Below are 26,904 nucleotides of genomic sequence, written 5' to 3'. Positions count from 1 at the left end.
ATTCGGAGATGATTGCGTTGAATCTCATCTCGCTTATAAATAATAAAGCAAAACGTTCTACAGTCGCTCAATAGTGGCTCACATTTCACCAGTGAAGGGTTTCCGCGGAATTCAGTTGTTATTTTGATTGGTGTGTATTATAAGCAAAACAGTAGTTTTATTGTTAAATGGTGGACGAGATGCTGACCGCAAATTTGTAAGTATAATTTGTATCAGATTTGAAACAACTTAAATTTTTATAAATTCTTGCTTTACTCAACTAGACTCACGTCGCTAACTTCATCTGCAATCGCTGAAAAAACACACAGATCAGTTTGAGAATTACTCGCAGTGGGATTCTTCTGTATTCAGAACTCCATTTGTATACGGTAGTTTGTCGGATATTATTTCTAAGTTTTCTTCTTAGAAGTTAACTCATTAATGAAAGAAGAATAAGACAGATATTTTGGCACCGCCAGTTTAATATCTGTTAGTGATCTCATTTGCATTAGAACACTTACTTATAGAACCGCACTCAGACAGAATAATCACATCAAGTATTTGATAACATTTGATTGCAAAAATGCAACTCTCATCAAACGCACTTATCATAAAAATTGAATATAGTTTCCAATCAAATTGAATCAATAGATAAGAGTCATTTGAAATATTTGGGTTATAAAGAAGAAATTTTTCTCGCAATAAATAAGAGTGAGACCATACAAACCGTGTCGATCATGAGCTAATCCCGGTTCTTCGAGCATTTTGTGCGCGGAATAATTACTTACCGAAGTACTTGAAAATTCTGCCAAAAATTTGTAGAACATTTCGCTGAATTTATCAGCTGTTGAGTTCTCGGCAATAAAATCTAAGCGTGTCCATTTATTGTTTTTTGCCTTTCTCCTAGAAAGGTATAGCAATCACTTGCAAAAACGAAAGTATAAAAGTGCTCCAAAAGGCTGAATGGCATATATCACTCGACTCAGCTCGACGAGCTGAGCATTTTCTGTATGTGTGTGTGTTTGTGTGTGTGTATGTGCAGATTTTTATTCTCACTCACTTTTCTCAGAGATGGCTGGACCGATTTTCATGAAATTAATTGCAAATGAAAGGTCTTTTTGTCCCATAAGACCCTATTAAATTTCATTGTAATCGGATTTTTAGTTTAGAGGTTATGTTTCAAAATGTAAAAATCATGAAACATCATTATCTCGAAAACTACACAACCGATTTGAACAAAATTGATTTCAAATGAACTTCAGGCTACCTGAAAAATCCTTAACTGTTGAATTTCATAAAGATTGAACTTGTGGTTCAAAAGTTACGACAAGAAACGTGTTTTGAAGACTACTTAATCTCACTCATGTTTCTCAGAGATGGCTGAACCGATTTTCATAAAATCAGTGTCAAATGGAAGGTCTAGTTGTCCCATAAGACCCTATTGATTTGTTTTGCAATCGGACTATTACTTTGCCTGTTATGTTTAAAAATGTGAAATCCAGCTATAAAAAGGAGCAAATTCCAAAGACTACTTGAACTCACTCACTTTTCTCAGAGATGGCTGACCCGATTTCCACAAAATTAGTGTCAATTCATAAGTCTAGCTGCCTCGTAACACCCTATTGAATTTTAATGTAATCGGACTGTAACTTCGTCTGTAAAGTACCAAAATGTGAAAATCATGAAACTTCATTATCTCAAAAACTACACAACCGATTTGATCAATATTATTATCAGATGAGCGGGCTATTTAAAGGTTAACTGATGAATTATGATTGAACACGTGGTTTCAAAGTTTGGCTGCCCTATACGTTCCCATTTCTTTTGATTATAATTGAACTTAAGCCACCGTTATGTTTTAAATTGTTAATAAAACAATGAAAGTCTATTATTTCACATGACTTATTTGAACATAACTAGTGTCATACGAACGAGTCATCTCTCAAACTTACAAATAACAAACTTCATAACAATTTGATATGTGGCTCAAAAGTTATGGAAAAAAAAGAAATTCAAAGACTATTTAAAACTATACCTGCTTTTATTGATATATTTATGTGGCCTCAACATAATTTAAATGTGGTTTTGTACTATTTGAACGATCCAAAGTCGTTGATTCCTTGCGATGTGTTCAAAGTCTGCAAATGCACGACGAATCGCCCATAGGATATGTTCAAAGTCAAAAGACAAATCGTTTGGTTTATCGGTTTTATTGGTTTTATCGAAATGACTACATCCTCGACTTTTGGCTTCTGTACATCGCCTTAATTCTGAATATATTCATATTGGGTGGTATTCGGTCATTTTCAGCAAATTTTCTGGCATCAATCTAACATCTGAAATACCCATATTGGGAGGTATTTAGTTATTTTGGTTGTTTTCCAGAAACTAACAGTGGTCGTTTTTAAATTCAAAATGGTGTCAAGGGTCAATGTTTGGTTTCTATGCATCATCTCGATTACGGAAATATCCATGTTGAGTATTATTTGGTCATTTTCGACTGTTTCCTATAAGTTGCCATTTAGCGATTCAAAATGGTGCCTGAGGTCAATTGTTAGCTCATTGCATCATTCTGGTTCCAGAGATACTCATATTGGATGGTATTTGTTTATTTTAGGCTGTTTTTTAAAACCGGAGGTCGCCATCTTGGATTTCAAAATGGTATTCAAGATAATTTCTGGCCTCTGAGCGTCATTCTGGTTGAAAAAACACCCATATTGGGTGTAATTTGATCATTTTCGATTTCAGCTGCTGTGTATCATTCTAGATCCGGAGATACTCATGTTAGACGGAAATCGGCCATTTTTGGCTATTTTCCAGAAACCACAAGTTGCCATCCTACAATTCATAATGGTGTCTGAAGTCGATTTGTGGCTCCAGTGCATCATTACGACTCCGAAAATACCCATGTTGGGTGGTATTTGGACGTTTGCCGCTGGTTTTCCGTAGCCGGAAGTCGCCATATTAGAATTCAAAATGGTATCTGTGGTCGAATTCAGCTCCTGTGTATCTTTCTTGTGGTCCCCGTGGCTCTGTGGTTAGCGATGTCGAGGATCTTTTTGAGGTGGAAATTTTCTCGACTCAGCACTGGGGCACGGTGTATCGTTGTACTTATCCTACACATGCAAAATGTGCCAAAAACAATATCCAAAATGTTGCCTGAAGTCGGTTATGGAACATATTTGTTACCACTAAAAACATTCACCTGCCAAATATGGTTCCATTTAGTTGATTGGTTCGCGAGATGTGCAGATATTTCTGCAGAAACATGTGCTTCCATAAGAGGGAGGGGCGTCGAACCTTTATGGACATATTTGATACCCTTTAAAACATCCACATGCCAAATTCGGTTTCATTTGCTTGGTTTGTTCTTGAGTTGTGCAGAAATGTATGTTTCATTTGTATTGGACCCCTCCTTTCCAGAAGAGAGAGGGGTCTCAACTATCATAGGAACCTTTATCGGGACCAAAAACCCCTACAAACAAATTTTCACGTCGATCGGTTCGGTAGTTTTCGAGCCTATATGGACCAAACAGACAGACAGACCGGACTACATTTTTATATGTATACAGTCCCCCCACGATTATGGATCACTTAAGAAGATGTATGAATTTGAAAAATCATTTCTGACCAATTTTATTGTTCATAAGTAATCTCTAAATGTTTTCAGTCACAGAAATATGTAATCTTTCACTTCATTGAGTATTTTATTCCATGTTTTGTGCATATTCCTCAGAAAATATATTTATTTCATAACTCACAAAATACACAATTATGGATCACTTTTGAGAGCGGTTCTAATTATGAGACAATTCGCATCATATTATGGATCAGCATAATAATTCATTCAATAAACCTAACTCAAATTATGTAATTTGAAAAAATAACATATTTCAAATCGTATTAAAGATCCCGCATGGTTTGGCCACATTTTATGTGGCTTTTGAGGTTGAAGTTAGATCGAGAGTTCAGGTCTGTCGCTCCATAAGGTAGCAATGAACCATTGTATACGATACATCATAACAGTTTCCCGCTTTACGTAGCTTTTTTGTCCCTCGTGCCTTGGAAATAATATATTTCAAAGGCTCAGCACTGTTTAGCTTCCGTTCAGAGCTCAATAGAAGTTGAGAGGGGGTTGTAATTGGTGAAAATCACATTTGAATCGGAGTGATCCATATTTATAGAAAAATTTCTTATCTTGGTCCTTATTATGGAACACTTAGAAAATAACTAGTTTTTACAGAAAAATCGTTATAAACCATCAACATTTTGACGAATCGTGAAGAACTTACCTTGATCTGTGTGTATGAGTTATTTTTTAGCGAGAGAATTAGCGATAATATCACATATGAACCTTATGAATGATGAGCGTGCTACTTACGCTGATTGAGAAAAACGACAAATATTTTGATAGATTCTGGAAGACAATATTCCACGTTTATGAAAAACACATCAATCCAGGAATAAAAACGATGTTTTCTGTGTTCAAAGCTAGCAAATATGGCATATTTTACTGCAAAAATGTTACATGCCTTCGAACCGTTAGTTTAACTGAGTTAAATAACATGAAACACAAAAGTGATCCGTAGTTGTGGGAGTTCCATAATTGTGGGGGGAGTGTAGATTACAACATCAATATTTTAGAACCTAAAGAGTGAATATACATTTATAATTAAATAAAAGTTTGAATGAGAAAGGCTGGATCTGAACGCTAGGTGGATTAATTTAGGTTTTTTTGTACATACATTAACCTTTTCATGGAAGTATACAACACTGGAAAACGTGCGAAAATCAACATAAACGTAGAGATTTGGAATGAAGTGGCTTTCGTAACCAGAAGCAACATTCGAATTTCGGTCCAACGGTAACCAAGATTGCCAACAAACCAATCGAAAAATCAAGGTGGATGCTCAACGCTATCTACTTGTAATTAATCGCAGTCGGCACTGCATGGTTGTTTGTAATGAATCATTTTTGATTATCTAGTTGTTATTAATTTCTTCTGTTTGTGCCTCCTGTCTGCTGATCTAAAACTTAACAGGATGAAAAATCCTCTGATTTTTACAACATCTTCTGATTAACATATTGGGGATTTGCCCTGATTAATTAGTAACATTGCTTATTTCTTATGCCCAATTGTTTAGCTTAAACAAATGGCTGGTCTCAATAGAGCATAATCTCTTATTGGTGCGCATTTGGAATATAGAGCGATACTATTTTTGTTGAAATTTTTTTTAGCAATGTTACACACAAAGTTCGCCGAATCTCGGCATTGTTTGTGCCGTGAATTGGACAGCCAAGTGCTTGGCAACAATCTCAGCTTAATCTCTTTTGCCAAGATCTCTGGAGGATAATATTTGACAGATGTCATTTTATGCCGAGAATCGCGGTACACATTTGACTGTGCTCTCGGCAAATCCAGCCGAGAGGCGGCAAACCAGTCTAATGACCTTTCGGTTATATAAGCTGAATGTTTCGGCAAAGTAAAGAGCCGTTTTTTTCTGTGGAATACAATCGCAGAGAATAATTTCCATAAGAATTATTATTAATTATTTATATCCATAAGAATTATTATTAATTTATTTATATTGAGTCTTGAATAGTCTTGGTCGCCAGTAGGGCATTGAGCAAAACATTTAGTCTGAAATCACGTTTAATTCTTATCTTTAAAACAAATACAATAATTTTGTATTTACACGATTTTTAACTACACTTTTTCGAGTTCCAGCCACTTCCCACGAACCTGTACTATATTTTTTTCGGCTACCGGATTGTAAACACCTGTAGTTTGCACAAATTCAGCCAAACTTTTATCTGTTTCCTGTTTGCTCGCCTGTAACACGCACAAATTTGCACTAAGTAATATGGCGGCAACTCGTTCACGTAAATGACAGCTGTATTGCTTGAACAAAGCAACAAGTAAAACTCGTGCCGAGATACCAGTAATTTTTTTGCTGACCTCGGGATCAACAGTGTTCAACATAAATTCGGCAAAAAAATGGAGACGAGATTCGTCAAGCTTAGTTTTTTTGGCGAAGTATCGGCAAAATGATCTGGCGACTTTCAGCAACCGGCATTTTTTTGCTGAAATATTGTTGAATCCCAAGTTGCCGAGTGAACTCGGATGTTTTTTAGCCGACCTCGAGATCCAGTTTTAAGTGTGTGGGTTTAACGATCTGGCAAATATATTAAAGAGTTACAGAGATATAACTGTAATTGTGAGAAGCTAATTTTACAGGTTTGTTATGTTCCATATGTTCGTACAGAACAACGATAAAAAAGCATGTGTCTGGTAAACATAAATGATATCTCTGTCTGTTATTTTGATTTGTATATTTTGTCCAAATCCATAAACAATATCAATTTTGTTTTATTTCGTTGTACGGGTTTAAGCGCATTATTAATCTGTTTGGTTGAGTGCATGTAAGAACTGAATTACTTGCTTATACTTCGTCATACCTTTTTACTTTTAATTGGGAATGATGCTTTTTCCAATATTCTCTATCGACATGAAAAAGCCACGTATTTCATATTGTCTTGACATGCTTGAAAACTGAATTTGTTTTGCAATAATTTCTTTAAAAAAATGGTGCTAAAGGTTTTTTGTTCTTAAAAATAGGCTTTTTTTGTTTTTTTTTGTGATGTTCAATAACCTTGAAATATCGAAAAACCTTTGACAATTTTTTTTCTGAAATGGATTCCAAGATCCAACTTCTAGTAATTTCTACTAATCACGAACACTTTCAAGCAAATAGCAATAAAACGCCTATTTCAAATCGTCCATCCTGTTTCTTTGTTTTGTTTGTTGCACTCTGAAAAGTTAGTTGTTGTTGAGTGCCGGGTTTGTTTAAATCCTAGTTTAGCTTTCCGATAGCAATGTGCATTTATCATAACAGTGTTCCCTGATACAATAGGTTCCTTTCATTTTGCATATTGTTTTCCTCTCTTTCGGCTCCCATTGGTTTGAGCATCCAGAGTCCGGAACTCGACTGCTGCTTCCAGTACCGCTTTAAAAGATGGAACGACCAAAAAATGCAAAGACAAAACAAAGTTTAGAGTATGCCTATTCTTAATTGAAAAAAAAAAATTCTCTATAAAATTCTTACATTACATTGTTAAAAAAAATTGGTTAGTTCTTCTGCGCCGAAAAAAGAATGCTCGGGCCTTTCTGTTCACATGCTGCATCAGATTTTGTACAGTCGATTTGTCGACCTTCTCACTGAGAAGTTCTTAGCTACTACACGCCAGTTTGCCTTGAATTGCTGCTCGCTTCCAATGACTTTGTTTTTGTCTTCCGTAAGCTCCGATCGCCTAGTATTGTTCGATCGGGCGAAGCTCTGGGATGTTGAGCGGGTTCTTATTCTTAGGCACGAGTTGGACGTTGTTGACCGCATACCACTTCAGGGACTTTTTGGCGCAGTGGCGTTAGGCTAAATCCGGCCAAAACAGCATGGAGCCCGTGTGCTGCTGCAGGAATGGCAGGTGTCGTTTTTGGAGGCACTCGTTGATGGTGCTGGTTGTTATAAAAATACTGCTCTTCTCTCCACACGAGCATATCGCACGCCAAACCAGATATTTCTTCGCTAATTTCGACAATTAATTGTTTTTAAATATCTCACCGTGTGGAATTCTTATCTCGGAAGCTGGTTAAGTCGGTTCCATAACAATACAAATTTACGAATTTACGAATTTGGTCAACATCGTCGTATACAACTTTCGTGTTCTCGTTTTGGCCCATTTATTTTGCTTTTCTTTTCCTTTTGTATGTTGACAGCCCAGCTCTTTTTTTTTGCACGTTGCACCGTGTGGGACACTCCGACTTTATCTGCCACCTTCCGGATCGATAAGTTTGGATTCCTTGTGTTTGTCCTCTTCACCCATTTGGCTGTCTGTTCGACCGTCGGGATGCGATATTCTCCATATGCAGGCTTCCAAGTTATGGTCAACCTCTCACTTAACACTTTGATCACTTTAGACACCGTCGTTTGGGGCAAATCGAGATTTTTCGCTAACTTATACGACAAAACTCTGCTTTTCTTGGTTCGTGTGCAGAAATTTCAAACGCCGTTACTCACGCGTGGAGGCCGTTTTGACATCTGAGAAGCGTGTGCCGAAAACAAAGTAGGCCGACAAAAATAGGTGTTTCTATTTTTTTTTTCAAACAATCGATTATGGGATTAATGCAACGTTGAAGTTAAACACTCTTTGGTAGTTCCACCTTCTATTCAACTTTTCTACGGTTACGTTAGATTTTCGAATGTTTTCTAGCATAGTGAATTTCCATGAACAGGCTAGAGGGTTAACATCGATAAAAAAGAGTTTGTACTTTATGTTTGAAAACGGAAAATTTATATTCGTAATGTTATGATATGTTTTAGGGAGATAACCATTCCAAAGCAGGCATATTCCACAAGCAGATGTGTACTTTGGGTACTATTACTTTACACACACTACTCGAAAAAACCGGTAACCTTACGATCGACGCGGTTTGTATGGTTTATCCTTTACAAGCAAAATTCGTGCTAGATGCATCAATCAATCTAACTGACTCATAACTATTGATTCGGTTTAATTATGAACTCAACAGGTTCATAGTAAGTGAAGGCGATACAAATTTTCTGGTATTATTTGTACATTGTAATCAAACATTATTAACTCCTTGATTTGGTAATCTTGTATGGCAGTAGTTCTATTGAGGATGATCGCCAGTGGATATTGAATTGGCGGAGCCAAAAGTGATCTGTCTCGTGCTTACTTCATTAATGAATAAACTATTTGTCTGAAAACTCTGAAGTAAGGAGAGATCGTTATCTGATGAGTTGTCGTATTTAATATTGGATGACTGTGTTGCTTCCCGTTGTGAATTGTACTAAATGTACTGAATGATATCTCACTACCACAGTAATTCAAGAACTTAGAAAACATATCGTACTCTGCGTTGAATGAGGATGTCTTTGTGAGCGGTGAAGTCTTCCATCGCTCATTCGTCAACTGTCAACAGGAACTGTAATCTTTCGAGCGGTAGGTAGACTTGGATTGGATCAAATCGAAAACGCAATTTTTGAGCCAAAAGTTATAGACCATCCAAATTCTACATTCGCCTCAAAGAGAGATTTTGGGCTCTAGTGAATGCATATCTTTGCGGATATGAAAGGCCGGCTAGAGCAAATATTCATTTTCTTCAGTAGATGAAAAAGAAAATCTAAGCCAGAGGTAAATAGGAACATCCGGAATTTGTTGAAGCGTTGAAACAAGTCCATAAACGAAAGCCAACTGAATTTATATAATAATAAGTGAGTGTCCTACAGATCAGACGTTTTTTCGGTTGCTTGTGGACTGGTCTTTGACTGCCTATAGCTTTAAAGTTTGTGTTTTGTCAGTGTGTCTTTTAAAGATTACCTGAAAGTTATTTCCCATCAGTCTTTCTCAAGACTACCTACTTTTGAATTGAACATTTGTTTTAACTTTTTTCGTATCACCTGAAATGTCTGGACGGAAAGAGAAACCTCGCATCGCTGCGGGGAGGAAAAGAGAGGCATCTCTTTCTGACACTTCGAGTGTCTGAAGTGACAATCCTTTTGATATTTTGCCTGAGCAAGAAGCTGGTGAAATGGAAGTTATTAATAATGAAACTATACAAAATATAAAATCTTTAAAAAAGGAGAAAGTTCCACCTATTGTGGTAACTATTTCTTCTGAATTTAATATATTCAAAAAGGAACTTTTAACGTTTGTTTCTGACGTTAAAGTTACCTATCAAATTGGCCGTAGAGGTGAATGCCGCTTATTAGCCGACTCAATAAAGGGTCGTGATCGTCTTGTTCAGTATTTAACTGACAAGATGTAGAAATTTTTACATATGACACCAAGAACACCAAGCCGTTCAAGGTTGTCTTGAAAGGTCTCACCAACGATCAAACCGTTGATGAGATCAAACTTACTTTCACAGAATTACTTGGCATAGCTCCTACCCAAGTAATTCTAATGAAACAAAAATCACGAGGCGAAAACAGTCAGAGAACTGGAATTTCCCTTGTTAATTATTTAATTCATTTTAACCGCGAGGTTAACAACTTAAATTTTTTTGAAAAAGCACATGCTTTGTATAATGTGCGTGTAAAGTGGGAATATTATAGGAAGTATGGCGGAGGAGAAAAGCATTTCACCCAATGCCGTACTTGCCAACGTTATGGCCATGGTTCCAAATTCTGTAACATGGACCAAAAATGTCTTAATTGTGGAGACGCTTCTCACAAAAAAGACACATGTCCTGTGTAAGAGAGTAAAAATTTTCGCTGTGCGAATTGTAACGTCAACCATATGTCAAATTTTTATCAATGCCCAGTCCGTTTAGCAATTGTTAAGGCAAGGCAAGGTAAACAAAATTCAATTTCCCAATTAAAACCAACTTCAAAACAAAATTCTCCAAGCGTACCAGTGACGCTTAGTTTACCTACTCCTGTGCATACCCGTTTAACTTATGCACAGGTTACAGGTAGTTCGAACATTATACCGCCTAGTGTTGGTAGTTCGAAAATGACCGTTAATATGGGTAAGCAAAACACGCTAGAAAATAATTGTACACCTATTACTCCAGCTAATATTGCTGCCGAAAATATTTTTTTTCTAATGTCAACTGCATGGGGCCTATTACGGCAGGTAAACTTTCTTTTTTGCAACAGGCAATGTTCGATCTTATGAACGCCATGTTGCAGGCAAAATCAATGTTTGAAGCCATTCAAATAGGCACAAATTTTACTATTATTAATTTAGCAATGATTTTAAATAAAACAATTAAAATATTAAATTGGAATGCTCGCTCATTGAAGGCCAATGAGAATGAGCTTTTTAATTTTTTAACAGTAAATAATGTGCATATTGCAATTATTACTGAAACACTTTTGAAACCTAACATAAAATTAAAATATGATCCCAATTACGTGGTTCATAGATATGATAGGATTCAGGGTTCCGGCGGTGGAGTTGCAATTGTTATTCATCGCCGAATCAAACATCGTGCTCTTCCCCATCTTGAGACGAAAGTTATTGAAACTTTGGGGATTGAAGTTCAAATTGAACTTGGGATTTTATTTATTGCCGCAGCATATTTACCATTTCAATGCACACGCGAGCTCAAAAATTATTTTAAAGGTGATTTACAAAAACTCACCAGAAATCGTTCGTAATTTTTCATAATCGGCGATTTTAACGCTAAACATCGTTCATAGAGTAATTCTCAAAGTAATTCCAATGGCAAAATTTTATTCAATGATTGTTCTTCAGGATACTATTCTATTTTGTCTCCGAATAGTCCTACATGCTTTTCTTCTGTAAGAAACCCTTCAACAATTGATTTGGTGCTAACAGATCAAAGTCATGTATGTAGTGATTTGATCACACATGCTGACTTTGATTCTGACCATCTTCCAATAACTTTTTCTTTATCCCATGAATCAGTTTTAAACCCTATGAGCTCTGTTTTTAATTATAACAAGGCTAATTGGGAAAGCTACAAAACTCATATTGAGAGAAATTTCAATAATGAGCTTGATTTGCAAAACGAAGTGAATATTGATTCCGCTTTGGAAGCATTAAAATGTGCAATTGTTGATGCCAGGAATGATTCTGTTCCAAAGGCTCAAGTGAAATTTGATTCATCAATAACTGACGAAAATCTTCAACTTCTAATTCGTTTGAAAAATGTCCGCAGACGTCAATATCAACGTTCTCGTGACCCTGTTTTTAAAACTATTTATAAAGATTTACAGAAAGAGATTAGGCATAGATTTACTCTTCTGAGAAATCAAAATTTTGAGACTAAAGTTGAAAAATTGAAACCATATTCCAAACCATTTTGGAAGCTGTCGAAGATTCTTAAGAAACCTTCAAAGCCTATTCCAGTTTTAAAAGATGGTGAACGTTTTCTTGCATCCAATGAACAAAAGGCTCAAAGACTTGCTCAGCAGTTTGAGAGTGTTCATAACTCAAATTTGAATTTTGTGAGTCCAATTGAAAATGAAGTCACACGTCAATTTGATTTAATTTCTTCCCAGAATTTTTTACCTGCAGAAATAATTGAAACTAACTTGAATGAGATTAAATCAATTATTAAAAATTTCAAAAATATGAAAGCACCTGGTGACGATGGAATCTTTAATATACTAATCAAACATCTCCCTGAGAGCACAATGGAATTTTTAGTGAAAATTTTCAATTGCTGCTTCAAAATTGCATATTTTCCCAAATTATGGAAAAATGCAAAAAATTACTCCCATTTTAAAACCGGATAAGAATCCAGCTGAAGTTTCAAGTTATCGACCGATCAGTTTGCTTTCTTCAATAAGTAAACTGTTTGAGAGAATTATTCTTAACAGAATGATGTCACACATTAACGAAAATTCAATTTTTGCAAATGAACAGATTGGATTTCGCCATGGGCATTCTACAACTCATCAATTGCTCAGAGTTACTAATATGATACGAGCTAACAAATCTGAAGGTTATTCCACTGGAGCTGCTCTTTTAGACATAGAAAAAGCATTCGACAGTGTTTGGCATAAAGGTTTGATTGCGAAATTGCAAACTTTTAATTTTCCAATTTTCCTAATCAAAATTTTAAAAAATTATCTTACTGATCGAACTCTGCAGGTTGTCTATCAGAATTCAAAATCTGATAGATTTCCTGTCAGAGCAGGTGTGCCTCAAGGTTCAGTCTTGGGTCCAGTCCTGTACAACATATTCACTTCAGATCTTCCTGATTTGCCTCCAGGATGCACAAAGTCATTGTTCTGCGATGACACAAGCATTTCCGTAAAAGGAAAAAGTCTTCGTGTCATATGCAGTCGATTGCAGAAAAGTTTAGATATTTTTTCTTCCTACTTGCAAAAGTGGAAAATCTCTCCCAATGCTTCTAAAACTCAAATGATAATTTTTCCGCATAAGCCTAGGGCTTCTTTCCTCAAGCCAAACAATAATCACGTTGTCAAGATGAATGGGGTTATTTTAAGTTGGTCCGACAAGGTTAAGTACTTGGGACTAATTTATGATAAAAAACTTATTTTCAAAGAGCACATTGAGAGTATACAAGCCAAGTGCATCAAATATACGAGATGTTTATATCCTCTCATTAACAGGAATTCTAAACTTTGTTTAAAGAACAAACTTTTGATTTACAAACAAATTTTTAGACCAGCAATGCTTTATGCTGTACCGATCTGGTCAAGTTGCTGTTCAACAAGGAAGAAAACGCTCCAAAGGATTCAGAATAAAATTCTGAAAATGATTTTAAAGCGTCCTCCTTGGTTTGGTACACTCGAATTACATAGACTTACTGGTGTTGAACCATTAGAATCTATGTCAAATGAAATTATTAACAATTTTCGACAAAAATCGTTGCAATCCTCAATTGCTACGATAAGCTCTCTTTATAGCCAATAAGTTGGCAATTAAGTTAGTTGTAAGTTTATTGCCCCTTTTCTGACAAGTAGGTTTAAATCCCTACGAATGATAAGTCCTAATTGCGAAAGCAAACAAATCCTAACAATTAAAATTACAAATTTCTAACAGTGTTGAGAAGTCACCATTTGTGATTGGACACACATACTCATTATTTACTAATATTTATCATAAATACTTAAGCTACTAACAAATCCCCCCTTAAAAAAAAAAGTGATTATGTTTGCAACAACTGAAAAGTTTTTCTTATAATTTCAAGAATTACCTTGTATTGTTACAAAGGAAATATATCATCAGAAACTGTCTATGAAAGCTGGATGTCATTACGTATTACGTCCTCTTCGATGATATAATAGCGATTTCAACTAGCAAAATTCTATTCTATTTTATTGTCTCTTTGTCTTACTGTTATATCTATAACAATTGACTCTTTTCGAAAGGAATATAATCTAGTAAATAAAAACGTCATTACTTAATTATGATTCTTATCTGAAAGCATTTTATCCGAAAGCACTGATATCTAGTCAAAACGTGACGATCAGCTTATCAGACTCTTGCCATGACAGTGCTCTCAGAACAAGATGACATCTTTCTTCAACGAATTATTAAAGAAAAAACACCGGGACGCATCGATGCCACAGTCGAGCAATTCCAGCCACCGGCCACCAGTCGTCCCGGTCCATCGAGTTTCGACAACCTTGACGATCTTAAATGGACATCATTTACACAGACCTTTCCACCGTCTTTGACAAACTGAACCCCCAAACTGCCTTTGCGAAACTTAGAAGCTCACTATGGCATCCCTCAAGGTAGACACTTCGGGCAATTGATCTTGATAATTCGGAAACTGATTGATTCGGAAACTCTGCTAAAGTTTGTTTACATCGCCGCGTTTTCGCTCCATTTATTTTATCAAATAACTAGTGAACAAGTTATTATTTGCGGCTTATTTCGTGTCAAAGTGAATATCTGAGTACCAGCTACTTGCATACAGTGCAGTTTTATGCGAAAACTAGCTTACGGTGACATTTTATTGTTACTGGTGTACGGCGGTTACAACGTTGTATGGTCATTTTGACTTGTTTACCTTTAACGCATAAAAGTTTTGGAAAAATCGTGTCCGGTGTCTCTACACGCAGTGGTTAATAACGATTACCTAGTGATTATTCCTACGATTTTACTAGAATTATGGCCCTGCAGATCGACTTTGACGGTGTTGACACGAGGGGCACAATTTTCACAAGGTCTGTTCAGCTTCTGGGCTTCGCGGATGACTTCGACATCATATCACGTAATTTTGCGACGGCGGAGGAAACTTACGCCCGACTGATAGCCGAAGCTGGACAGATCGGACTGCGGATAAATGTGTCGAAAACAAAATACATGCGAGCGAGAGCCTCCAAGGAGAACAACATCAGCCTCCCAACTCAAGTCTCTGTAGACGGTGATGAGCTTGAGGTGGTCGATGAGTTCGTGTATTTGGGGTTACTGGTGACCGCCGACAATAACACCAGCAAAGAAATCCAGAGACGCATCCAGGCAGAAAATCGTGCCTACTTTTCACTTCGGACACTTCGATCGAATAGAGTGCGACGACGCCTCAAGTTGACCCTGTACAAAACACTGATAAGACCGGTAGTCCTCTACGGGATCGAGACAACAATGCTTCTCGCGGAGGACCTTAACGCTCTTGGAGTTTTTGAACGGAAGGACTATCTACGGTGGAGTACAGACGGGCGACGGCGCATGAACCACGAACTGCACGCGCTGCCTGGAGAGAATCCCATTGCACACCTGGCGAAAGTTAATAGGTTGCGGTGGGCCGCTCATGTCGTAAGGATGCCGGATGGCAACCCTGTGAAAAACTTCTCTTCAGCAACCCTGCCGGCACCAGAAATAGAGGGGCGCAGCGTGCACGATGGCTCGACCAGATCGAAGGAGACTTGCGGGTGATGAGACGCCTGAGAAACTGGCGAAACACAGCCCAAAACCGAGCAACCGGCCCAAAACCGAGCAAACCGGCGACAAATTCTTGATACAGCACGAGCCACCACGGCTCTCGTCTGATTGGTAAGGTAAGTCATCCATAGTTTCTACGTTTGGTAGTCTCGTACTGGGAGTGTTATTTTGATTCGAGTACAGCATGTCTCTCTTTTGCCACTCGTGCGCTAACGATATTAATGAAAGTCACGTTATTTGCCGTGGCTGCACTTCCTGATCGCTCACCCGCTTCCAGTCTTTCATCGGCCGCTGGTGCCATCCACCTTACTACTGATCTACATCCACGTTCTAAACCAGTATTTCGCTCAAACCGTCAGCATTTATGCTACTCAGCCGACATGCCGACATCACCCCCGGGACGCACATCATACCGCAGTATGGAAGCCCTGGATCCACCTAGCCCAGTCGTGTCAACCGCCGATTCACGTCAATCTCCACTCCACTGTCGTAAAGGATTGCAGACATCATACTCCTCTCTTAATAACTATGCCAGTGAATTTGGAAAATTGTTTCAATGACGTGATTGATAGTGTGTTGTACGATTTTGGCAAAGGTAATTTCAACGACATGAACGCGTTCCTTGCAAGTATCGATTGGGAGGAGAAATTCCGTGATCTTGACGCTGATTGCGCGGCATCTACTTTGTCTAGCATCCTGTTGTGAGCCATCGATCAATTTGTGCCACGTAAACATTGCCGGAAACCTGCAAAACCTGCCTGGTCTAATTTGCACTGAAGCGAAAGAAAAGATCCGCACTCAGATTACATAGCAAGCACCGCACGGACCAAACCAAAGCTCGTTACGTCCACGCGAACATTGAATACAGAGAGCTGAACAACCACTTGTACAATTCCCATCTTAGCCGACTTCAGCAACGCTTTAAGTCCAACCCGTAAAACTTCCGGTATCATGTTAACGAGCAAAGGAAAGAAACCGGATTGCCCTCGTGCATGACCAATGGTACAGACGAAGCGGATTCAATCCCTGGTGTCACAAACCTCTTCCGTTCTCAGTTTAGCAGCGTGTTTACTAGTGAGATCCTTAGTAAAGGAAGAAAGCATGACCGCCGCTAGCAATGTACCTAGAACTTCTGCCCCCAACATACAAATGTCAATCATTTATGGTTAATCATTTATGGTGCTATGGTGACTAAGGCAGGAAAACACCTCAAATCCTCTACAGGGTGCGGCCCAGACGGAATTCCTTCGTTAGTCTTAAAACGTTCCAAAGGTACTCGCATTGCATTTCGCCGGAACAGCGTGGCTTTATGCCTAAGAGGTCAACTACGACAAATTTAGCCACCTTCACGTCGTTTTTCATACGAGAGATAGAAAATGGACATCAGGTAGACGCTATCTATACTGATCTATCCGCAGCATTTGATAAGATGAACAATGAAATTGCACTGGCAAAGTTTGACTAAACTTTAAAGAACACGTTTCATTCATCGTTTCGAAGGCTTCTTCCCAGTAAGGGTTTATCTTGAGATTTTCCAAGAAATTCCGCGACATTTATTATCTAAAGGCTCTATTCTGTGCTCTGGTACGTTCAATACTGGAATATGCTGCAATAATTTGGTGTCCTTTTTATCAAAATGACACACAGAGGATTGAAGCCGTTCAGCGGATGATTGTTAGCTTTGCCCTGGGTAGGCTTCCATGGCGAGACCCCCTTAACTTACCTGGGTATGCCGAACGGTGTAAACTAATAAATTTAGAGTTGCTAAAAGCAAGGCGGTATGTGGCTAAAGCTTGCTTTGTAGGCGATCTGCTGCAAGGAAAATCCAGCCTTCGAGAACCAACTAAGGATTAAATGAACCGATGCGTAGTATGTCTCGTGTGTTCAATCGTTGCTATTTTGTGTTTGATTTTAATGTCTCTCGTGCTAGGAATAAGAATAGCTTTAAGAGTATTTTCTGTTAATTAATTCTTAGTAGGTAATCTTAATTTCAATCTGTCATCGGGGTTGTTATTTTATCTGTTGACATATAAATAAATAAATATGGAACGATAGCGTGCAATCGAACGTCGATAAATACGATAACGTTCTCGAGGAATCTTGTTAGCTTTGATGGAGTGCGGCAAATGCATAGCATTTCATAACGAAAGTATTTTTTTGCTGCAAATATTACTTGTTTTGCTACTTTTTCCTTGATAGTACTCCAGTAAAACATACATGCAAAAGTTGGATGGTGCGAGACCAGTACAAAATTGTGCGTTTTCAGCGCAATTGTTGATGTAGTTTGGAACCAGTACAATGATTGCGTGTTGAGCATAACCCAATTAATGCTCTAGCGTTTTTCATTGTATTTGGCAGCTCCATACTACTACACCTTTACAGTTTCAACTGGTATCAAGCAGCATTGCAAAGCGAGCGAGAAGCACAACCTTTCTCCTCCTTTCTGCTTGAGAACGAGCCATATGCTACGCTTCTCAAGTCTTTTGCACACACGCTTTCGAGATACTCTTTCTTCTTCATGCATTCCCCTGAGTAGCAGCAAGCACGCACCGACAGTATGAGTGACTAACAACACTAACAACACTGGCATAAAGTATGTACAGCACAGGTGTCTCGCTCATTTCTTAAAGCGACAAGACATCGACTTGCGCGTCACAATCCGAACCGTAAGTAAAGCGAAAGAGCAACCAGCAAACGTGTGACGTGTCTAGTCTTGTCGCACGTACATGGAAATTCTACGAGCGAGAGAGAAAGAGCAGTCACTAATACACTCGATGTTAGAAATAAAGTGACAGTATATGATACATATTCTGATTTCAATCTATTAGCGAATTTCTTTATTCCACCAGCTCACCTCGTTTTGACCTGGAAGCGCACTAACTGCTGTCAAAACCCTTCGTTATTCGCTCGATTTTGACCCAGTTTTGACCTGCCGTGCTGCCCAAAGCGCACTGTAAAATTTGTCAGCTTCAACCCACTACCGCACGTGCTAAGCTCGTAAACAATTATCTGGCATCTCTTTCTTACTTGCGTCTTAAATAGCGATGACGTTTCATTATTCCTCGGCAGTTTTGCCCGCACACAGTGGAATAAAGAAATTCGCTATATGTCAATGTATTCGCAGTGCAACTGCTGCGTTATCCTTTTCACACATTTATTGTGCGATTTTAGTGCAAAATTTGTGCGAATCGGGAAGTACAATGATTGTACAAGACTTGAACTTTTGCGTGTAGTATATTGCGTCTAGTATACCTTTGAAGCTGAAACAAACAGCGGATCTGAACTGATCCTGCGACTGTGACGGAATATCCAAAAGTTGAAGTATTAGACCAACATTTCGGATGAAAAGAAGAGACATAGATTTTTGTTACGGTTAAGTAAGTTAAATTATGAGATAATGTTTTCGTAGACGTTGACATATAGGAAGTTGAAGAAGCTTTCAGACCACAATCTACGTTCTGATTAAATTTTCAAAAATGTGTATGGGCGAAAGTCCATGAAGATAGAGCAGCCCAAGCCTTGTGGTTTATGCACACATACATACCATAATTGCTTAAAACTAATCGAAATTTCATTGAATTCTTAAAATAAATTGTGTAAACAAGACTTAAGATTCCGTTTATGTCTACTCATATGCGCACTCTAAATAACCCAAGTAGACCAAGATAGGATAGCCTGTGTATATATTTTTACAATTAAACAAACATACCTCTTCGATACGAGTTGTTATCTTCGCCTGAGACAAAAAGGATGCAGTGTAAGAATATTGAAAAATACACACAACAAAAACTGGCTTGACAGTGACCTCCGGGTCGAACGTTGAAGAGCTACAGAGTCTCGGACGCCTAATATGCAGGACTCCACAGTGCTCGGTGACTTCTATCATCTGGGCAGTTTATTGAAGTCATCAGGATCGGATGGCATTCTACCCAATTTTCTGCAAAAAACGGACGAAGTCATCATGTCTGAACTCATCAGCCTTTCTCAAACAGCTTTACTACTTCACTGACGGAGCTTTAAGGTAGTGTTTACACCAAAGCAGGCCAAAAAGACAAAACATTGCCCAAAGCTTCTAGACTTATAAATCTAATGTCAACTCTTTTCAAGTTGATGCAGATAACTGCGGATAAGTACATTCGTAGCAAGTTTCTGAAAGACTTACCTTTGCATAAGCATCAATATGCTTATAAACAGATTCACCCTGAAACCGCTTTGCATTACTAAGTGATGAAGTTCGAGAAATCACTGAAATATAAAGGAACAGCGGTCTGCGCGTTTCTTGATATTGAGGGATATTCCGTAACACGTCCTTCAAATAAATTTACACCACTCTGCAGAATAAATGAGTCGACAATACTACAATGGGCTGGATCCAAGCAATGCTTTCGAGCAGGTAGATCACAGATGCATTGGAAGATACGTCTGTTACAGGTAACGCAGTGAAAGGGTGTCCTAAGAAAGGAGTTCTCTCTCCACAGTTATGGTTACTGACTGTGAACGTTCTTTTAACCAAGCTATCGCAGCTAGGCCACGAAGTCATTGGATATGCTGATGATGTAGTCTTCATTGTTCGGGAAAAATGTGTTGTAACTCTATCTAATCGTATGCAAACAGCTCTCAACACCACGCTTGGAAGAAGGGCATTAACCCCACTGAAACAGTCATTATACCCTTTATCAGACGAAGGACGTATTTAATCACTACTCCGCTAATGAATGCGGTAAAACTGAGTTTCAACAATGAGACCAAATATCTTGAAATCATCTCGATGAAAAGTTGAACTGGACTACTCAACTAAACTACTCTATCAATAAGGCAACTTAAAGGCGCTCTAGGCTTGCCAGGACGCTTTCCAGGACGTGGGGGCTAATTCCGCAACTAGCGCTCGGGTCTTACATCACTATTGCTCGGCCACCTATAACCTGTGCAGCCCTGGTAACGATGCCAACGGATCACTTAAGCAAACTGCTTTTACCCATGCTGAGCAACTTTAACCCTCTAGTGCCCAATACCGCCATTTGGCGGGCTTCAGTCGAAGTTTTGAAAAGCTTCAATATGTACCTAAAAAGTGTTTATAATGATTCATAGTGATTTTACCGAAGCCCGTTTAGAAATTAACTTGGGCACTAGAGGGTTAAGCTGGACAGCTAAAGCCCTTGGTCTCCCCGGGACCGCCGTTAGGCATCACTTCAGGGAGGGGGCCAGTCGTGCTTTTTAGTACTTACCTCTACGGGTAGCAGAGCTACCTATTCAGGCCAGTTTTTTTTTCTGTGTGGACTCATCACTGCGACCAGAGATTAGATCTATTGTGATATTTCCCAGGTGTTTTCTGTACTCCGCACTTCATATTATTGGCAGTATCACTATTGAAGTAAGTGATACGCTTATCATTCATATCCGTGCTTGTGTGTAAGTTGTACCTTTCCGTTTCAAGCTTACTGCTCTACTATACCGAGCCTCTATCCATTCTCACAATATCGCCTAATTACAATTCCCCGGAGAGAACTTTCATATGTTACTCACACCAGTTTTATTATAATAGGGACTTATTTTTGTTAGAAGGAGAGTCAACAGAGGTACTGTAGAATACAGATTGAAGGAAGGGTACGTGGTGGGGAGCCTGAGAATGAACCCATGCTAAAGTCCTTTGACAATCAAATGGCCTGATTCTACTAAGATTCGAACCTACGACCTGCCGCTTACCAAAGCAGACTCTGTAACCTTGCGGCTACGGAGCTCCCATTCAGGCCAGTCAGTGACTACTAACTAACTGGGGCATGGCGATGGTTTCCCGTCGATTGGTGCCTTGGAAAATATTTACGATCTGTGATGCGGAATTGATGACTGCACTCCAGATTTCCCTATTGTCGCACATTCTACGCACAATATTCTCTGGCGTAGTGTCCGTCCCACTTATTGCTAGCATTTCGTACCTTATCCGCTTGAATCGCGGACATGTGAAGAACACATGCTCCGCGTTTTCTTCCACACCCGTACATGCGGGGCACATAGGGGACTCGGCGTACCCGAACCTATGCAGGTACTGCCTAAAGCAGCCATGGCCTGACAGGATCTGTGTTAGATGGGAGGTTACTTCCCCATGGCGCCTATTAATCCAGCATGCTAACTCTGGAATGAGTTGGTGTGTCCATCTACCTTTTGTAGTGTTGGATCACTCCCGCTGCCACCTAGCCATTGAGCAGCACCGCTAGCACCTAGCCTAGCGTTGGTCGAAGCACTCTACATCCTCTTTGACGATAATGCTGATGGGCATCATGCTAGCCAAGACACAAATCGCCTCGTACGACACTGTTCAGTATGCGCACGCGACCCTTAGTCACATTAGCCTGTACATACCCTCGAGTTTGCCGCGATGGCTCGAGGTACCCAATACCTTGGACCACACTGGCCCTCCATACCTGAGGATGGACGTAGTCACGCTAGCAAGGACTTTGCGCCTGCTGCTACGGACCGCCGAGCTGTTTGCCATCATGCGGGATAGCGCCGCTACAGCCGTGGAAGCTTTCCTGCAGGTATAATCCACGTGGCTCCTGAACGTGAGATTGTCGTCGATCATAACCCCCAGAAGCTTCAAGGTGAGTTTTGAGGCGATAGTGCATGCACCAGCACTGATCGATACCTCCTGCTCCGACTTCCTGTTATTAACAACGATAACCTCTGTCTTATGGTGCGCTAGCTCCAGTTTCCTGGAGTGCATCCAATTTTCCACTACGCGTATGGATAGCGCGGCCCTTAACTCCACCTCTCTAATTGACTCGCCATGGACCTCAAGAGTTATATCGTCGGCGAAGCCCACAATCACCACCCCTAGAGGGAGTGTTAGTTTTAACACGTCATCATACATGGCATTCCACAATACCGGGCCCAGGATGGACCTTGCGGTACACCTGCGGGACCTGGGACGCTTTCCTGACCCTCGTTTGTGTGTACTCGATTCTGGAAGTAGTTACCCAGCCCTAGTAACAATTTCGGTTTTATCAAAGTTTTATAGTGCTTATTACAGCCAAAACAGCGCTATAAAACTTTGATAAAACCAGTTTTGTTACTTGGGAGAATCTTGTACAACGGCGCCGGCACTCTGAGGCTCTGTAGCGCTAAGGCGATGGAGTCCCAGCTGGCACTGTTAAACGCGTTTTTCACGTCGAGCGTGACGATCGCGCAATGAGGTTGGATTGCAACCTTAGCCGTTCTAGTGACGGAGAGGATTGCATCCACCGTGGACCTACCTTTTCGAAAACCGAACTGGTTGCTTGATAGACTGTTCTTACTTTCTGTATATTTTACCAGTCCATTGAGGATTACCCTCTCAAGCACCTTGCCCACCGTGTCCAGCAGGAAAATAGGTCTGTATGCCGATGGGTCACCTGGTGGTTTCCCGACCATCGGCAACAGCACCAGCATCTGGCGCTTCCACACTTCCGGGAAGAGGCAGTCATCAAGGCATTTCTGCATGACCGCCTTGAACAACCCGGGGGCTTCCTTTATGGTCGTCTTGATGGCCAAGTTCGGGATTCCATCTGGTCCTGGTGCCTTGCCTATCTTTAAGGAGTTTGCGATCTCGATCAAATTATCTTCTGTCACCCTTACCGCATCGTCGGCCTCTGTACGACTGCCGTCACTCACGTTTGGTGGTGACTCGTCAGCTGGAGGCCAGGGACTTGGTTCGTGGCTTGGGTAGAGGCCCTGAATGATCGTTTCTAGCATCGCTGGTGATTGTTCAGCCGGGGCTAGCGCACCTCTAGTCTTGGTCATAACGATCCTGTAGGCGTCACCCCACGGGTTCGAATTGGAACTGACGCATAGTCGTTCGAAACAGGCTCGTTTACTGGCTCTGATTGCGCTCTTAAGCGTTGCCTTAGCGGATCTGAATGCGGCACCGCGTTCCTCTCTTTGCTCGTCGGAACGCGCGCGTTGCATCCTCCGTCTTGCACGGAGGCACGCACTACGTGATGGTCCGCACCCGGGTGTGGTTCCTGCTTCCATCTAATGGCATGCCCAAAAACATCTGCATCGAAATGCAATGTTTTCCAGCTGTAGAAGGATGGAATATTGGCCCTACTCGCCGCTTGCTTCCGCACGCCTACTTCATAGCGGACCGATTGGTTAACGCTATTCGTGTAGCTGTCGTCTACCCTCCAGTTAGTGATCAGTCCCGGGTTGCAGAACGTCGCATCGATAATCGATTCCGCACCGTTTCTGCTGTAGGTGCATTTCGTGCCAACGTTAGCCAAGTCTAAGTTGTATGGTACCGGTACGGTCTTAGAATGAATAATACATATAACCCGGTTAACTAGGTATAATATTCTGTTGGTTCGGTTGGAAACTGACCGAGCTTTAAATATTTGAAAATAGACAACTTTCTTAACGCTCTCGATGTTTCCGGTTTTTTTTAACTCCTATCCCTATCCCAGAATATTGCCGTAAGACGTAATTCTAGGTCAAAAAGAAAAATCGTTTCACGGAAAAGCTTGTATCGCCACAAAACAAAGATTTCTTATATCTTAGTGGTACACCTGGAAGTTCAGAGATATAAATAATGTAAAGGATTGGCCCTAAAATACTTCCTTGAAGAACCCGCTTTATTCAGATAAGTAACCTGAAAAATATGATCAGTCAAGTATTGTGTATCATTTTTGATTTGTAATATCGAAAACTGATATGTGTCATTACTGCCATGCTTGTCATTCTTCTCAGTATGTGAAAGGAGAGGAGAAAAAATTCACCGCGCACTTCCCTTCCAGTATGTGTCTGCGTGTAGCAAATGCTTTCACCACACTCTTCTACCTCCACTCCAAAGAGTCTCAACCAGCTTACAGAGAGACAAACACACTTCCAGCTCACCCAACATCTGATAGAAACAAGAGGGGTGAATCACTCTACAGAGAAAACGCAGAAGTACACAACAATGTCCACTGGCGAATAGTCCGGAAGGTGAAAAAAAACCTACCGGGCAAAAATGTACACTGCGAAAACGAATTCCGCCAGAGTAAATTCGACCGGCACGAGCAACGCAGTCTATTTTTTTCTCCCAATCTCTTTTCCTCTTCTGCCATGCTCAAGAAACCAACTGTGAAACGCACCGTAGATAGCTCTGCAGTGTAATTATTGTGCGTGATGTCCACACGTGTGAGAAAGTAACCATAGTTCAATGTCTCGCAAGAGAGAGATTTCAGATTTCACCGCAGTGCGTTCAGATAGCTCAGCAGATAAAAATCGTTTGTCGCTCTCTTCTAGCATGAGCGTTGATTTGCTCTTTAGTGTGACGGCAGTTTTTTTCGCAGTGCAAAATGTTCTCCTGCACTCTAGAGGTTTTCTGAGGAGTAAAGACAAGCATGATTACTGCTATTAAACCTCAATGCCAAACATTTCGGAAAGTTTTGTCTTTTCCTGGAATATCAATGAGAGTATAGAAAATAATCGTCAAATTAATTGATAGAATCAATTCAGTTACTCAGACTACTGGTGAGCAGTTGAATGATTTAAAGGGTCCGATAAACCCCTCACCCAGAAAACTAAAGAGCATTTGAGAATTTTTTCTTATTTTTTGATGAAAAAAATTCACTTATCAAAGCTCAGAATTTTAATGTTTAGCCTTGTGAAAATCAAACAAAAAACAGCTCGATTTAAGATTGTTTTTTTTTTCTCTGAGATATAAAAAAGTTAAAGAAAGATGACCGAAATCGAAATCAGCATTTGTCAATAAATCTGTATTTTATCTGTCAGAACAAAATAGAGCTACAAGGATTTCTAATAGACGAAAAACGTGTAGGACCATTTCAGAATAAATCTAAATAAAATCTTATCACGACAGCAGTATGCATATTGTAGACTACAAGAAAATTTAAAAAAATCCTCTCATTTCGATTCAAATAGCGAGCATTCCAATTTATAAATTTTAAATTGAATTACATCAACTATGAAATTAATTAATGTTGCAATAAATAAACAGTAGTTTCCCCGCGGCAAATGATGCCTCGACCGGTCAATGGTGACGCCACAGTAATTCTTCAGCTTCAAATAAAAACCTTCTCTGCGTGCCAAGCCAGGAACGAAAATTGCCCAGCAGGAGTGACCAACACCAGTCTTGGAAAATGCATTCCGCTAACGCCATCAGCAAAGAATGCAAGCAAAGTCATAAAAATACTTACTATAAATCTTTGTAATGGAAGGCCATAATCATTTCTTAGCGCATTTATTAACGTTTGATGGGAATGAAAATGTTAAAACTGTCCTAACGAGCCAAAGCAAGGAAAAAAATCTCACAATGAAAATGGTAATAAAAAAATATTAATTTCCAGACTATCAAGATTGCTATTTCGATCCGAGGGAAGGCGAACGACGACAAAAAGTCACCCGCTGGTAGTGGCTTTGTCTTAGTCGGTAAGTTGCTCAGGGGAAACTGTGCTTCACCCCTACGCCACGGGACTATTCAAGGAAACAAATTAGAACCAATAATCCCGGTCATTATGACATAATTAAGCAATGTCCAACTAGCCTATTACATAGTGAACGTGAGAAAATCCATCTTCCTAGCAGTCAGTAATGATGTCATCTCCTGGAATACTAGCAATAAGTTCACTATTATATAAGGTAAGTTAAGTTAAACAGGAAATACGCAACCAACTGTGCACAGTTTCATTGATTTCTAGTTGTCATTAAATTCAATCGAAGCATTGTGATCAAAGGGTGATTCGGACTCCAAAACATCAACCGTCACTCAGCTCCCCAATAATTCGCAGGCATTCCGTTAGCACTCGAATATTTAGAACCCACTGTGCAGGCCACTCTGAAAGCTGCTAAATTAGGTGAAACAATCAAACTGTATATCATCACATAAATTAACCCTTTTGTTCGCAGTTTATTGTATTTTATCTGCCCACGCGTTTCCGACCCCACTACGCACGAGGGCACGTGTCCGGTATCACCCGCACCACGGCTGGATGCGTCGTGTCATGGCACCAGCTCTTAGAGATGAAACAATGAACCCCCTTTACAGACAGGATAGGCGGCCTGTAGCCGTTGAACGCCATCCCAGGGTCACCCCTTTTTGCAAGTTATCACCCGACGACGCGTCGTCACTGCAGCCATCGTTAGGGCCCTGAGCGCGCTGAAAGTGTTGCAACTGTCATCCACAGATATTTCCAAATAAATTTCATTCCAATAGAAATAATACAGTTCAATGCAAATAACAATCTTCCCTCTTTGTGGCCGAAGTAGGACCAGGGCACCAGGGGATCTTTGGTGGAATTTTCATCTTCATCCGGCAATCGTCATAACTGCTAATGCTGTTGCGTAGAACAATGTTAGATGTTGATAATGGTGTTCCTGGCAATGCACCGAATAGCATAAAACAACCAACGACGATGTCTGTTCCAGCACAGATGGAAGCTTATCCCTGAGATCTCGATACACTGCTGGTTACAGACTGACACACGGCAAGGGGGAAAACAGGTCGTAAAGTCGAAAGGAATTTAATATTCGGTTGCTCTC

General features: G+C 39.8%; 1 long non-coding RNA gene across 1 annotated transcript; it reads left to right on the top strand.

Moving 5' to 3' along the window:
* On the top strand, positions 1 to 26,570 carry LOC129718056 (uncharacterized). The gene is made up of 4 exons (XR_008726798.1): positions 1 to 196; positions 25,713 to 26,004; positions 26,064 to 26,219; positions 26,272 to 26,570. It is a non-coding gene; the product is annotated as an uncharacterized LOC129718056 (long non-coding RNA).
* The last annotated feature ends 334 nt before the right edge of the window (positions 26,571 to 26,904 follow it).

This window comes from Wyeomyia smithii, chromosome 1 (genome assembly GCF_029784165.1).
Source record: "Wyeomyia smithii strain HCP4-BCI-WySm-NY-G18 chromosome 1, ASM2978416v1, whole genome shotgun sequence".
NCBI classification, from domain to species: domain Eukaryota; kingdom Metazoa; phylum Arthropoda; class Insecta; order Diptera; family Culicidae; genus Wyeomyia; species Wyeomyia smithii.
Note: the sequence above shows the minus strand (reverse complement) of the source record. Positions and strands in the feature narration are given on the sequence as shown.